The 13811-nt window shown below is 44.7% G+C and overlaps 1 non-coding gene across 1 annotated transcript; it reads right to left on the bottom strand.

Moving 5' to 3' along the window:
* Positions 1-236: 236 nt before the first annotated feature.
* Positions 237-309, bottom strand: TRNAT-AGU (transfer RNA threonine (anticodon AGU)). The gene has a single exon. It is a non-coding gene; the product is annotated as a tRNA-Thr (tRNA).
* Between the last annotated feature and the right edge of the window lie 13502 nt (positions 310-13811).

The following is a 13811-nucleotide window of genomic DNA, read 5'->3' as shown; positions in this document are numbered from 1 at the left end:
CAGACAGACCACGCCTTCGGGGAGCGGGGCTCAAGGAAGCTGCAGCTTCCTTTTTTCTTTCTTTCAAAACTGTGGTCTTTGTTTCAGTGTCGAAAACGCCATTGTTAATGCCGGTGACACTCCCATTGCAAAAAATAAAGCCAATTTATCTGGCGGCCTAAATGAATGCAGGTGCAAGTAGAATGTTGTGCAAAAAGTAAATGTGCACAATAAGGAAACAAACGATACGCACGGCAAGGCACCGGTGAGATTCGAACTCACGCCTCCTGTTTACTAGACAGGCGCTTTAACCAACTAAGCCACGGCGCCGACGATTCGCTACGATGCCCCAGTTTCGGTGAGTGGCATAATTGAGTAAGTGCCCATTGGCGTAAACTCCCAACTAGGCTAGTATGAGCCTCACGTAGCAATGCGGAGCGCTCACAAAACCCGTTTGGTGCATACATATTGTCATGCAATGCCGAGCATCACACGGTCACCTTTTCTTCAAGGAAGGAGGCATCGATCCCTACCTGGAACCCAGATAATGTTTTTTAATCCGACAGCCGTTAAATTCTCCAAATTCGATTTGCCTTTTATCTTCTATCTTTCTGTCCATGCGTCTGTAGATGTTATTCCGCTGACAAATCTAGTTGTCATCGACGACTACTATTGAAGCTTTTCGTCAATGTCAGGCCACGTCGTCCTTTTTGTGAGCGCGCGCACGTGCGGGTGTGTGCGCGTGCTTGTGTTTGGTCGTTTATTTGTGCGTATATATATATATATATATATATATATATATATATATATATATATATATATATATATATATATATATATATATATATATATAGTAGGCAAAGAGGGATTCTTCAGGCTACCTTTCAAACGTAAAGAACTTGAGTGGTGCTACAAGGTAAACAGAACAAGTATTTAATTTCGACAGTTTCGATCGGTGGACCGATCTTCATCAGGGTTTACAAAAAAATGGCAGTTCGGCCCTGGTAGTGAAGACACCAGACCGGGTGCCCGGTCGTTCTTACATACATCAAACCGAGAGGAACAGTTGTGACAGTGATTGATTTTCAGCGCCTTGGCAGATTTACAGCGGCCTTTGGCAGCTATGCAGGGCAAGAGGAAGGCGGAGTCACATGTATGTAGTGCAAGGAGGTCAGTGAGGGAAAAAAGAGGAAAAAGAAAGAAAACGGAAAGAAACAGAGAAAAAAAAAACACAGGAGGAGGGAGACGTAAGACGGAGAGGGAGGGGGGCGGGAAGTAGCGGCAGCTAGGTTCCCGTGCACCCGAGGCAAGGAGGGAGAAAGCGGTCGTTCCGCAGCACCAGTGCGTGGGCTGCCGTTGTAGCGGGAGAGAGGGCAAGTTCAATCGGGTGGCGGGGGGCACAATAGAGAAGGGGCCCAGAATGAAGACAGAAGAGCGGCAACTTTTAGAAAGACACACAGTGTCACAGTACACATATACAAGGCACGGCCCGTTCCGGCAACTTTGTGGTCCAGCTACGGTGCGAAAAAAAATAAAAAAATATATAGTTCCAAAAAAAAAGAATATATGCATGGGATTCGCAAAGCAGGTGCGCCCATGGGCTTAGATTTAGGGAGTCGAGTTAAATAGCCTCCTTGTGGTCCAGTTTTTGAACGTTTAACAGACAACTGACATCAAGTCAGCACGTGCGTATTTAAAGAAGGGCAATAGGTCACTCAGAATGACCACTTCAGTGGCCAGTGGCAGGGTCCAGGAAACTGAATTTATTGCTTTCCGCTCGCCCCCTTGAGGCGCATGCGCAGGGGTGGGCAAGCAGTGAATAAGCGTCTCAATTTTAGAGTACAGAGCATGTATTCGCGTTTACCACGCACTTTCACGGCAAATCCCGGAGGCACGTCAGCCGCCCCGGACTCTCATTAATTCCTTTAGTGTAGGTTCCAAATTTATGGATGAAAAAAGATTCTCTCTGCTCGCGTGCACGGGTGTGTTGGAAACCAGACTGCAAGAGCACAACGCTCACGTGTTCAAAAGAGTGATCTGGCAGCCGAACGTGCCTGGAGAAGGGTAAATTGGGGAGACTTTTCACATGTGCGCGGTGATTGTTAAACCGCAGGCGGAAAGGAGTCTCTGTTTGGCCGATATATTCCTGCTTACACACCTCGCATCGAATTTTGTACACGACGTTACTGGAATCACAGTCAAGATTTTCGGTAATTTTGTATACGAAGGGCGAGTTCGATGCTTCAGCCGTGTCTGCTGTTGTCATGTGACGGCATACCTTGCAACGAGGTTTCCCACACGGTCGACAGCCCTTGGGCGTGTTTGACTTCTGTGTCCTCGCCCTGACTAACAAATCCCTTAAATTTTTGTTTCTTCTATACACAACCCGAGGCGGCTGCTTGAATATAGTAGCGAGTCGGATGCTCTGTTTCATGATATTAAAATAATAACCGATAATAACCGATAAGACATAAGATATTAATAATAACCGATAAGACGCTCAAAGCATTGATACCAAGAAACTCTGGCCCCGGCCGTTTCTACCTACTACCCAAAATCCACAATATAAACAATCCCGGTCGGCCTATCGTTTCCAGTAATGGAACAGTGACTGAGAAAATAACCAGCTTTATTGACAGTCTCATTAAGGACATCCCATCTTCATTTCCCTCGTACATTAAAGACACAAACCATTTCCTTCGGGAGGTATCAAACCTGACGGTACCGGCGGGGGGTTACTTGGTCACTATGGATGTCGCATCTTTGTACACCAACATACCTCACGCCGAGGGCATAGCTTCCGCAGTTTCAGCTTACGCTGGCTCCAGCCAACCTAGGCAATTAGATAAAGACACAGTTGAGACTCTTTTAAATCTAGTACTGAAATATAATCACTTTGAGTTCGAGGACAAGCATTATTTGCAAATCAGTGGAACCGCCATGGGAACGAAGATGGCGCCAAATTATGCAAATATCTTTATGGCATCTTTAGAAATACCCTTCCTCGCAAACTCGGCCGTAAAACCAATATTTTATAAGCGATTCCTGGATGACATTTTCTTTGTATGGGCCGACAGTGAACAAAGTCTCTTAGACTTCATTTCCAATTTCAATTCTCTGCACCCGTCAATCAGCTTTACGTACAACTTCTCCCAAAATAGTATTCCCTTCCTCGACGTCACTCTGTCACTGAGTGGCGGTCGCATTTCCACGTCCCTATACAGAAAGCCGACAGATCGTCAGCAATATTTGCATTTTTATAGTAGTCACCCCCATCACTGCAAAACAGGCATTCCCTACTCCCAGGCCCACAGATACAGAAGAATCTGTTCCGAATCTGCGCAATTTGAGCGACACGCGGAGGAACTGAAATCTGCTCTCATACGCCAAAAATATCCTCCAAAAATAGTAGACGATGCCATTGAACGCGCCCGCAGTTTAGATCGAGCACAGATAATGGGAGAAAAGGTTAGCAATACCAATACACAATCAGATCCAAACTTGGTCCTCACATACACCACCGGTGCTCCGCGGGTCAATCCCATTCTCACCCGCCATTTTAATATCATGAAACAGAGCATCCGACTCGCTACTATCTTCAAGCAGCCGCCTCGGGTTGTGTATAGAAGAAACAAAAATTTAAGGGATTTGTTAGTCAGGGCGAGGACACAGAAGTCAAACACGCCCAAGGGCTGTCGACCGTGTGGGAAACCTCGTTGCAAGGTATGCCGTCACATGACAACAGCAGACACGGCTGAAGCATCGAACTCGCCCTTCGTATACAAAATTACCGAAAATCTTGACTGTGATTCCAGTAACGTCGTGTACAAAATTCGATGCGAGGTGTGTAAGCAGGAATATATCGGCCAAACAGAGACTCCTTTCCGCCTGCGGTTTAACAATCACCGCGCACATGTGAAAAGTCTCCCCAATTTACCCTTCTCCAGGCACGTTCGGCTGCCAGATCACTCTTTTGAACACGTGAGCGTTGTGCTCTTGCAGTCTGGTTTCCAACACACCCGTGCACGCGAGCAGAGAGAATCTTTTTTCATCCATAAATTTGGAACCTACACTAAAGGAATTAATGAGAGTCCGGGGCGGCTGACGTGCCTCCGGGATTTGCCGTGAAAGTGCGTGGTAAACGCGAATACATGCTCTGTACTCTAAAATTGAGACGCTTATTCACTGCTTGCCCCCCCCTCCGCATGCGCCTCAAGGGGGCGAGCGGAAAGCAATAAATTCAGTTTCCTGGACCCTGCCACTGGCCACTGAAGTGGTCATTCTGAGTGACCTATTGCCCTTCTTTAAATACGCACGTGCTGACTTGATGTCAGTTGTCTGTTAAACGTTCAAAAACTGGACCACAAGGAGGCTATTTAACTCGACTCCCTAAATCTAAGCCCATGGGCGCACCTGCTTTGCGAATCCCATGCATATATTCTTTTTTTTGGAACTATATATTTTTTTATTTTTTTTCGCACCGTAGCTGGACCACAAAGTTGCCGGAACGGGCCGTGCCTTGTATATGTGTACTGTGACACTGTGTGTCTTTCTAAAAGTTGCCGCTCTTCTGTCTTCATTCTGGGCCCCTTCTCTATTGTGCCCCCCGCCACCCGATTGAACTTGCCCTCTCTCCCGCTACAACGGCAGCCCACGCACTGGTGCTGCGGAACGACCGCTTTCTCCCTCCTTGCCTCGGGTGCACGGGAACCTAGCTGCCGCTACTTCCCGCCCCCCTCCCTCTCCGTCTTACGTCTCCCTCCTCCTGTGTTTTTTTTTTTCTCTGTTTCTTTCCGTTTTCTTTCTTTTTCCTCTTTTTTCCCTCACTGACCTCCTTGCTCTACATACATGTGACTCCGCCTTCCTCTTGCCCTGCATAGCTGCCAAAGGCCGCTGTAAATCTGCCAAGGCGCTGAAAATCAATCACTGTCACAACTGTTCCTCTCGGTTTGATGTATGTAAGAACGACCGGGCACCCGGTCTGGTGTCTTCACTACCAGGGCCGAACTGCCATTTTTTTGTAAACCCTGATGAAGATCGGTCCACCGATCGAAACTGTCGAAATTAAATACTTGTTCTGTTTACCTTGTAGCACCACTCAAGTTCTTTATATATATATATATATATATATATATATATATATATATATATATATATATATATATATATATATATATATATATATATATATACAGCTGCGAATTTGTTAAGCGCGGCTCCAACTCTCTGTCCTCGTGAATGGAAGAATGAGATGCCACATGAAGAACGCCTTCCAGTCAACTCTGCTTCGCTTAAGCCTGGTCTTCCTCACACCATACGCGACAAAATATAAAGGCTGGCAAAGCTAACTTTAGCCAGGTTGTTCAGTACAAAACGGTTTAAAAACGGGGTGCAATTTACGATTTTAGGACCTACGGCGTTCGATCGTCCATCCTCTAATGATCGAACACCATAGCTGTTATATATGTATCTTCCACGGTGTTCTTAAATTTTTCTCTCTCTCTCTCTCTCTCTCTCTCTCTCTCTCTCTCTATATATATATATATATATATATATATATATATATATATATATATATATATATATATATTAGCTGTAGAGCAGCGCTAACGTTATCTGGGGCACACGTCATTTACAGGGTGTCCCTGCTAACTTTAGCTAGAGTTTTAAAAAAAATGGGAACGCCACGTCGCTATAAAGAACGAAGGTAATGTTGGATGCCGTAACTTGAGGATACTCAAATTATTTTTTCATTCCTCCTAATTCGATAATAATCCATAATTAATTGCTCAACTTCTAAAAATTATAGTTAGACAAATAGTGTCAATGAGAAAATTGAAGAGTGACATAAAGAAACTCCCGATACGGCTTTCTGTTGCCCAATACGTGCTTCATAGAAGCGTTATTCCGAGCGTAAAACAAGCCTGCAAAACGCATGCAAAACTGCCTCGCTACTGGCCACTCCAGACAGTTTCCGTGTATTACTTAGCGCTTCTTGAGGCTAGACGTGTGTCAAGCAGATCGAGAACAGCACTTCGCAATTTCGTGAACAAGGTTTGAATCATGGATCGGGGACCTTCAAGTGGTGCGACGTAAAGCCTACTCATTTCTCTCGCATTTGCAGCTGAATAGCCACAGATTTTTTTCAACCTTTATTTACACCTCCAAGGCCACATCCCTCAAATTGTTCGCGCAGGATGTGTGACCAAAGCGACCTTTCTGGAGTAGCCAACACGTGTTGTGACAGAAGAGCCCCGTATGCTGCTGCCGTGATCCGTCTTCGGAGAAAAATATTGCTCCCCGCTTTGTCTGCGGTAATACGGACCGATATTTCGGTTTGGAAGCGAGGGCGTCGCCTTGCGAACACTACCGAGGCAATGAACTGGAATGCTTCGATTTTCTGCTGGCCACAAGGCTATGTTCTCCAATGCGCTTTATTTTATTTATTCGGATGTAATTACGAACGTCCAATAATGTCTTTAGCAGCAGAGACAAGAATATATAGCACTCCATGACTGGTACGAGCACCAGCCGAGTGAAAAAGATGCATTCTAATGCGTCAAAAACAAGAAGTGCAATACCCACGTAGAAATGAAGTAATGCAGTGCTAATTCAGTTTCGCACAGCAAGAAATTCATCCTCGAGGCTTTATTTCACCTTTTTCCCTGAGCATAGCAATCACAGACGTAGGCAATTCCATTTATTTGTCGTGCGTATGAAAAACTAGTATCTTCCAGGCAAACAGCCACCTCACGCCGACAAGAGGGACTTCGAGTTTAGAGGTACAAGACGTGATGGAAACCTCCTCAAAATTAAGGCACTCCAATGTTGTAGACATTTCAAAATCATTAAGTAAAAAAGAAATTGGCGTACTCAGCAAGGGCTTAAGCTTTTGTCCCACGAACAACACAATAAATTAATTCGACCTTCACAAGAACCTCAGAATTTTCCCGACGAATGCGTATCAGACACTTTTTCGCAGACAACAACACACCAGACACAGGGACGACACCGCTTAGAGCCCAATCCACTTGGACTCCGGAACCAGAACAAGCCATAGAACTTAACGTATACTTAAAACTGCCAGTAAATTAATTATAAGCCAATCCAAGACATCTAAGCGATCTAAAAACGTAACTGCGTCGGAGAGTCATATCATTTCAAATCTTAGTTGTGGAAATGACATTGTTTTTAAGGAAGCAGACAAGGGTGGCAGTATACTTATTTGGCCAGTAGAAAAATACAAGTGCAATGCTTACAGACAAGTAAACAACCCAGAACATTACCGTAAGCTAGATAACGATCCGACATTATCCGATACAGACACAATTACCAACAGGCTGAAATCACTTTTGGCTCATCAACTGATAACACCATCAGAACGCAAATTTCTTAAACCAAGCGACAAAACTGCCGGGCGTTTCTACCTCCTTCAAAAAATTAATAAAATTCCATCCACTGAAATATACACCGCTATTATCCCAGGTCACCCGATAGCATCAAACACCACCCCGACGGAGAGCATTTACACATTCCTTAACCACTTTCTTGGTGACTTGCCAAAAGCATTTCCGTCATTTGTGCAAGATATGGCCCACCTGCTGAAAATTATGAAGGACATTAGTATTAAAGGTATACTATCCCACTACATAATTCTCGCAACACTAGACGTCACGGCTCTGTGCACCAACATTCCAATCCCTGATGATTTATCTTCTATCAAACAAACGCTGTCTAAACACAATGCACAACACTCTACGGAAGTCTACTTGTCTCTCCTCGAACACATAACTACTTCGAATTCGAGGAGAGTTACTACCTACAGATACATGGTACAAGCACGGGTACGCCTTTGGCACCAACCTACGCGAACATATCTACGGGGATTCTAGAAACAGATTTCCTGTCGCGCTGCACTGACAAGTCCCACACATGCCTACGATGCATGGGCGACATATTCATAATATGGGGACATAGTCAAGACAGTCTAGATAAATACATACCATTTCTAAACTCTTTTCATCCAACAATAATATTCACATCAGAATCCTCAACTGAGCGCATAAACGTTCTCGACACAACAACATCCATTCACAATGGGGCGCTAAAGACAGCGTTGCATAGGAAACCTTTCGACAAACAGTACCTAAAATATACAAGCCACTATCCCAGACATTGCAAACAAGGAATCTTTAAAGGGCGAGCCACACGACTACGTCGCATTTGCGTTGAAAACCAAGACTACATATATAGACTCGATCACCTTAAAGAAACCCTATCAAACAGGAACCACCCAAACAGTGACCTTCAAAAAGCCTACACCAATGCAACCAAACTTCATGGAGCCTGGGATCTTAAGCCCCAGCTGAGGATCACAAGAACAACAACGCCTCTTCTTACTGCTAAATTCTCAAACGCACTTCCAAACGTGAATAACATCTTCAGTAAATACTACCAAATTCTCACCAGCAACCAGAAACTTAGTTTTTTTCCCGACCCGCCCAGAGTTGCCTACAGACGCAATACTAATATTAAAGATATTCTTGTGCATGGCAACCTAAGGACAAATGCGAAGTTAGGAACGAGTGCCTGTGACCGCTCCAGGTGCTCTACATGCAAACATGTTCAATCTACTACCAGAGTAAAATGTACTGCGCCGAATTACGCACACTAGGTAACTTCGGCTTTCACCTGCAAATCAAGCAACGTAGTCTACTGTCTAGAATGTGGCGCTTCTAGTAAGCAATACATAGGTGGGACTGGACAAAAAAATTCATACAAGGCTCAACTGCCACCGCGCGGTAACAAAATACAATTTACCTAAAGCAGTAGCCAGCCATATTAATGAACATGGTCATATATTCGACAAAGCAAGGTTCTGTATACGAAAATAAACAAATAATAATACATTTTCTTTTTTAAAACAAATATAAGGAAATTTCCGCTCACCATGCGAAAGGAAATATACGGAATCATACCTCGTACACAAGTTTAATTGCCTACACCCGACTCGAATTAATTTGGCACGTGGCAACTTGGAATCCTTAAAAGCAGTAACTTAGATCTGAAATTCTCATATCATCAATGAAAGCACAAAACACATTATGCCAGCAGTTAACCTTAAATCTGAACCTCACCTATTCCTTCATTCTTAAAATTTTTTTCCGTCCTACTACTCAATTTAATATATTCTTTCATGTTTTTACGTTTATATCAATTGTACGACCCCCTTTTCCCATGTACACCTGCCCCCGCTTGCTTCTACGCACGTCACCCTCCTATTTGTTATTCCAGCTTGGGTTCCCCCCCTCTCCCTTCCTTTTTTTGTCTGTCTTTTATTATATGTCTTTTGAAACAACCTCACCAACACGTTCCACAGTCCCAGACGTCAGTATACCTTTTTCAGCGCCTCAGCCACACAGGGTATCGCCATTTCTGTATACCGCTGTAACGACCCATACGTATAACTACTGTGGCTAACGTCCCTTGAAAGACTATGCCGCTGCCTTCCAGTTACCCCATACATTGCACCCCAGACTTCCTTGTCGCCATCTTAAATATTTCAAAATTACTCGACGCATTGCTGCTATGCTAATAAAGTCACTCTTTCAACTAATTTTTCTTAGGTCTTTTGTGTTACTTGCGCACTGACCGCCTGACCGGCTCCTCTAAAGTAACAAAAAGATGCCGCCAACGACAACCCTGAATGGTCCCTAACCTCTCGCTTCCCCAACACCCTCCTATGCCCCCCCCCCTTCCATTTTTTTTTGTTGTTCTTTCTTCCTTTTTTTCCTGGTGTCTCCCTCATTTCTTTCTCCTCTTACCTTTCTTTTCTTCTCGCCTTCGCACTCTCCCGCTCTTGTCTTCTCGTCTTGGGAACCACGCTCAATGACGAGAGGCGTGAATGTGGCGCCACCGACAACAACCACACGTGAGGTCACTGCACTAACCCTTTAAAACTAACATGCCGGGGATGACGAGGCCGCCTTTGACGAAGATAGGTCCTCCTATCGAAACGTTGGCCAGCCTTTCTGAGGCACATTATCCCTGTTTACAAACTTTATACAACAGTGTGCTATTCCATCTGTCAGCCCCTTTCTTAATTCTAGAATTAGCAAAGGTTACTTATGGCGCGATATAGGGTTAGTGGATCTTCGTGCAGGTCCCTTGCAGTTAGTGACGTTATCAGTCTTATGCAATGTTATAGACTGAGCAATAGCATACTGTGGTTAATATAGAAGATAAATTGTAGACTTTAAGTTTCCCGTGGTCACTGCAATGATTTTATTCAATTAATGATTCATAATATAAGTCGGAGGGTCAGTCTGACGATATGAGAAGTGCTATAAATCTAGCTTATTTTCGTTGGACCGTCTTTAGCGCCTACATGTTGCGTTTACTACAAGTGTCACAAACAATGAAGGCGTATTAGAGCTTCGGCCGAATAATGAGCGATTGGTATATAATAATTTTAGTTCTGCATATTCGGCGATCATTTGTGCCTCAGAAGTCCCGCTAAAGTACACGCGGACGTGCAAATGTTGAAAATTTGAGCTTCAAGTGAGCCTGTTCATTATTGTATTACCTAAGACGATGAAGATTTTTATTGGAATCCCCTTTAAAACAGGGCGGGGACAAACAGTCTCTTAGCCTGCTTGGTGAAAAGAGGCTGTCGTGCCGTTTGCCAATCCAATCTTCCCTCTCCTCTGTCTTTTTTGCACCAGTGCTCTAATCGTCTCTTATTTATCACGAGCACTGACCATTTAATGCTTCAGCTTTCTTTGAATGTCAATACTACAAGAGGGCGGGCCCTCCCTACGTGTCTCGCTGGGTGAATATCTTGACATTACGCTGCATGTGATGTTTCCAACTTTTTTGCACCACACGCATACCTGATCCTACGGCACATCGTCTTTCCTGTAAGTTATTGCCTTCAGGTAGCCTCCTCGGGCTTCAAATAGCAAGTAAATTCCCTTTGTCTTATCACACATATTTTACCTCCTCAGTCATTTCTTGCCGTCTTTGTGAAATTCGGTGGAATTTTTGTTTCCATCCCATGCATTCAATTCACAGTCTCTGTTTCTTTCACTTTTTCTAATGTTTCCCGGTGGTCTAGTCACACTTTCAATTGCCCCGTGCCTGGCTGCCAACTTTCTTAACATCTTCCATTATTTGTCCATGCTTTTGAGGTAGACGCACTTTCACACACTATCCGGCCATTTCTTTCATCTGTGTTCTTCAGTCATTCCTCCAAACTACTCTGGCTCTGCGCTTCGCTGTATTGAAAAAAAAAACGAAACCCATGTCACCTTGCATTGTCTCATTTATGGTTTCTTCGTGGGCGCCTTATGCCATTCTCCTGCCCGGACGAAACTTCTGTTTCATAGCACACAACTGTGCTTCCGAAAGTTTACACTTGCGCCATTATATTTTTTTTTCCAAGTTCCACATTTCATTGGCATTTGTACTCGGTAACTTCTGTCAACAGTCAACGTGGACTGTTGAAATACCATCCCAGAAACCTCGAAACGCTTGTTTCGTGCCAAGGAGAGACTTATTTTAAGAGAAAATGCGTTCTGAAGCGTCCGCGTACCACTAGCGCAGTTTAAATCGCCCGCCCTCCGATCGAGGAGTACTGACATCACGGTCTCATAGTGACGTTGCGCCGTCGGTGAGTAGAACGGCGTCCGCAGACGGCGCTACGGCTTTTCTGCGCAAAACGCAAACGCGCGGCCAGAAACGGAGCCAAGGCCGAGCCAACAGCAGAGCGAAAGCGGGAGTATGATAGCTAGAGAAACGAGAAACGCGCGACCATAAGCTGGTACTTCATTCTATGACGCAAACTTCGACGCTCGTCGCGATGGACCCTGACAACGACACATTGACTCGCGATGCTGGGCTCAACTTCAGCGATTTGAGCTCTGACGAGCGCGACCTGCTGCTGAGGGCTCGCGCTGCCGGCGTCGTTGCGTACTACGACTGCGCCCTCGACCCCGGCTCTCCGGAGCGGGAAAGCATCGAGGGGAGCAGCGATGCGACCTCGGGCGAAGAAGACAGTCTGGACATGCCGTCGCGACTCTCAAGCACGGACTGGTACGTACAGATGCCTGTTATTACGTGCTGCATCGGTCGCTTAGAAACTTTACCTGCAATTCGCAATGCGCAGTTAAATCTAATCGAAACCTGCTCGTTTTCTCCTTCACGGCCAGCTATGACGCGGCGTGTCATTTTCGTGTTTTAACAATTGAAAGCATTACAGGGCCAAGCCCTAAACAAGCACGGTGCCTGTAGCTTCGTGTTGGATGGACCTATGAGTCGAGCTGTCAACAGTGCTGGACGCAACATTGCGAATTGCGTGTGTAATCTGTACCGGCTTCTGGTTCGTGCATTACTGTTACTTTTACATTACACATTACAGGTGCGAATGTGGACACTGCCAGGTGCTCGCGAACTTCCTTGGGCACGAGTGTCTGTGCTGTCGCGAGATGGGTGCACCCGTAAGTCTCGCCCAACCGCAGGGTTGCATCACGGAACATCCAGACTTCAATGTTCTGTGTCTGAACATTGCCGTGCTCCGTGTGGCCTACCTGGAACTTCGTTCATGGGGGCACACCATGGACGATGAAATGCACAAGTAAGTTCTTGTTCTTGCACAGCTTTCTTTGGACCAATGAAATAAACGTGCATCGCTAAAACACATAGCTTATTAAACAAGCAAACACGTCAACTTTTTTAAATGCTGTTCGCCTACTCAGGTTGTTTTGGAAGGGACAAACAGAGAACATGAAGTATCCCTTTCAGTATGTTAACAGAATTAGTTTGCTAACACAGCAAGGTCAAGACTTCCAGTCGACAATTGTTGGCATCAGAAATGAAAATTTTGTGCACATCAAATCTCTAGGTGTGTGTAGGGCAGGAGAGCATACATCAGGCACGTACCCAAGGAGGGGCCCCGGCCACGCCTAAAGCACCGCCAAATCAATCTTCAGACTTGCCAGCTATTCCGTGGTCAACACTGGGCTGCTGTTACAGTATTGTTATGGCCAAGGCATAGAAGCGATCCCTGATCAGGTCAAGGGTAAGGTAAAGGTCACTGAACTGAGGGCGTGAAATAGACTGATATTCTCCCACGTAAAGAATGGCGGAATGTTTTCGCCTTTCTCATTATTTCGATGTTTGTTTAGAAATCTCAAGGTGCTGCCATTAGAAAGGCCCCATTGATATATTTTCAACGATCTACATTTCCTAGTCATCCCTAAAAATTTCAAAATTTGAATTAAACCTTGCAATAACTCTTGAACCCGTAAGCAATATGAATGTCACCCGTTACCTCGTCTGGTTCTTCCCTTAAATGTAGAGTATTTTTCGTGGAAAAGTGGCAACGGGAAACAAGAGTTGCAAAAATAGAAAAATTAAGCCGTTGTTTATGAAACTATTTATGGATGAAAATCTTTTTATTTAAAAAGGAAGTAGAGAAAACGCCGCCGGAAGTGGAGAATGATTCCCTGTGTTTTGAATTGCGCTTCTACAGTTATCAATGAAGCCGCCCGACGTAGGCACTTATTTGCTGTGCCTATGTGGGTGCTTTTCTAACCTTCCACGGCGTGCCTCATAATCAGAAAGTGGATTTGGCACATAAACCCATAATAATAATCTTCCACGGTGGGCGCAGTACGTCTAGAACAATGTGCACACAACAGGCATGTAGTAGTATTTATTTATGGACTAGTTCAGTTTCAGGAAATTTTAATATAGTGCAAAGAACAACGCAGACAAATGGGCCAAGTGCTGAATAAGAAGTATGACTTCTTACAAAGCACAATTGTTCCTCC

This window comes from Dermacentor variabilis, chromosome 6 (assembly GCF_050947875.1).
Source record: "Dermacentor variabilis isolate Ectoservices chromosome 6, ASM5094787v1, whole genome shotgun sequence".
In the NCBI taxonomy this organism is placed as follows: domain Eukaryota; kingdom Metazoa; phylum Arthropoda; class Arachnida; order Ixodida; family Ixodidae; genus Dermacentor; species Dermacentor variabilis.
This window is presented reverse-complemented; position numbering and strand designations above follow the sequence as displayed.